The sequence below is a fragment of the Camelina sativa genome, unplaced genomic scaffold (genome assembly GCF_000633955.1).
Source record: "Camelina sativa cultivar DH55 unplaced genomic scaffold, Cs unpScaffold02032, whole genome shotgun sequence".
In the NCBI taxonomy this organism is placed as follows: Eukaryota; Viridiplantae; Streptophyta; class Magnoliopsida; order Brassicales; family Brassicaceae; genus Camelina; species Camelina sativa.
The window spans coordinates 1-2766 of record NW_010923149.1 but is presented as its reverse complement, the minus strand read 5'-3'; the positions used below and the strand labels follow the sequence as shown (position 1 = coordinate 2766).

Genomic DNA, 2766 nt, shown 5'->3' with positions numbered 1-2766 from the left:
TTTCTTTGGGGAGCTGATGATTCATCATCTTTAGTGCAAGTTAGGTCGCTAAAAACACATTGAATCCTTGTATTTGAGTGTGACAAAATTATCGTTTTGCGACCCATGATTCGGTCTTGGTCAGCCTCCCATCATTTCTTGTAGCCTTTCTTCTTAGTGGATCTCACTATCTCTATGGTTTTAGTACTATATGTTCAGTATCACTATTTCCTCTACCTATTACTCAAGATGAAAAATGATATCTGCACTAGTAGATCTAGTGCTAAGCAAAGTGTAGTACAAAAAATATATCCGAAGAGAATGTGTAAAGAATAGTCACCTCAATCTTGAGATTGATAATGTCTTCAAATGTCCAATACCCCATACTATCAGAAACACCAGGAGCTCTATGGACATATTCCTCCCACGGTGGGTCAACAAGAATAACATCAAACTTTGTTCCAAATAACTCGGGAGATAACTCAACTTCATGCAAGTCGCCTTTAAAATACATTGGTGCAGAAGCTGAGTTAGATACAATCTCATCCTTCTTCTGTATGAGCTCTCTCAGCTTGGGGTAGTCTTCCACATTGGTAAGCTCCAGCTCTCGGATGAAATTCTGGGGACGCATTCCAGTATCCACAAAGTTCTGGGAATAGTCATTTTGCTCTCCCCTAGAAGGAGCTTTACCAGGAGGTCCACCACCTCGAGGAGGAACCCAACCCCCTGAATTTTTATCAGATGGCATTCCACGTCCCATTTGTCCAGAAACATTAAATGCAGGCCCAGAGAAGTTAGGTGGCCCTCCTCTGTCAGAACCTGGTGGATTAAAGAACATATTCGGGTTTGGTGGAGTGCCAATTGAAGGAAATCTTGGGCCTGATGGTCCAGGAGGAAGAGGCGAGAGAACAGGAGGAACAGGTAACATACTGCCATCAACTCCTCGGGCCCCAGGCCAGACAAGAGTCGGGGCAAATGAAGGCATGAAGACAGGGGTAACAGGACCGCCTGGAATTGGCGAGATACCAGGAGTAAGAGAATGAATAGGGCTGGGTGGTGGCATTCCAAGATTCGCAAATGGTGACGCCATGATAGGCATTGTAATGGCACCTTGTTGGTTCTCTCTGCCACCAGCAGGTCTTCCTTTCCCACCCCTTGAGGGTCTGTTCCCTCTCATGCCTTGTGGAGCCTGCGGACCTCTATTAGGGGTTTGCATAGAATGAGTTCGACCAGGGGTTGCACCTCTCTGGTTTCTTGCTTTAGCCCCTGAGTAATCAGAACTGGCTTCACCAGCTTCATCTCTCGAATCCTCCCCATAAGTTCCAAACCCAAAAGTCTCACTTCTCTGTCTACTACCTTCCTGGTTGTAAACCCACTCTTCATCATTATTCGTAGGCCTTTTAGGAGGCTGCTGACCCGATTCAGTCGTACGAGCAAAGTTGGGACCTGATTCTGCTCTGACATAATCAAGTGGCTTGGTTTGTATCTCAATTACATCATAATTCTCATTTGAAACGCCACCACTTGACAAAGCTTTAACTGCTTCACCCCTGTTTCCATCTTTCCTGCCACCCAAACGACCATGAGACCTCTCGCCTTCACTCCTTTCACGTCCTTGCCTTGGGAACTCCCGTTCCCTGCCACGATCATAAAGCAAGTCCCCATCTTTCTGATCTTTATCACTAATACTAGAATGTCTTCTCTTCCAAGTATCCTTTGAGCCTTCTTGATCCCTATCCCTATCAGACCAGCCATCATCCCTACCTCTGGATCTCTCATCTTTCCGACCATATTTCTCTTTTTCGTAGTCTGCATCCGAATGTTCAGATTCTTGATGACGCTTCCCACTTCTGTCTGGTGTCTTAGACCTGTTAGATCGACCCACTTCTCTCACTGTCTCAGAACCATCCTTACCACTCGTTTTCTTGAGAGGACTACCCCTATCATCATCTTTCACACCTCGACTCTTACTCTTATCCTCTCTACTACTAGCCTTCAAACTCCTATCAGACTTCGAATGACTCCTACCCTCACCATGTTCATTACTAACAAAACCTTTCTCTCCACCACTACTATCATGTCTAGAATCAGAAAGCTTACTACTTTTATAATCACCATCATTAACAGGAACAGCAGCTTCATCCCATCTCTTCCTCTTACTCGAATCAGAAGAAGACCCATGAGTTCGTTCTCTCCCGTCTCTCTCTCTCTTATCAGAACCCTTGGAATCACGATCTTGATGCTCTGCATCAACCAGAGACTTGTTATCTTCTTTGCTTTTACTCCCACCGATTCGAGAACTCTCAAAGTANCGATGCTTTAAGACTCATCCTTCTCTTCTCACTTCTCTCCCCACCTTCTTGCTCTCCATCTTCATACCAAGTGCTCAGCTTCTCCAACGAACTCTCTTCTTGTTTCTTCTTCATTTGATTTTAGTCTGTGTTGCGAAAAAACTGTGCTACAAAACCCTAAACCAATGAAATTAGGGTTTCAACAACACCCACGATTAATTCCACATTCGATGCAACGGTTCGGTCTCCATAAACTGAGTATCCTTGCTTAAAACATCACCTACAGAGTTCAGATTTTTCGAATCTAAATCGTTTCCAGGTTCCTGATAAAATTTTTGACTTCAGATATGGAATTAAGCGAAGAAGATCGGAGTATGATGTGTCGGGAAGAAGAGTGAGTTTGAGGGAGAAAAGAGAAAAGAACACTGCAAAGTGCGAGGAACACGATTGACATACACAAAGTCAAATAGATTGGGCCAAGCCCATTTACATTGTC

The 2766-nt window shown here is 44.3% G+C and overlaps 1 pseudogene; it reads right to left on the bottom strand.

Moving 5' to 3' along the window:
* Nucleotides 1–247: 247 nt before the first annotated feature.
* On the bottom strand, nucleotides 248–2465 carry LOC104774215 (annotated as a pseudogene).
* Between the last annotated feature and the right edge of the window lie 301 nt (nucleotides 2466–2766).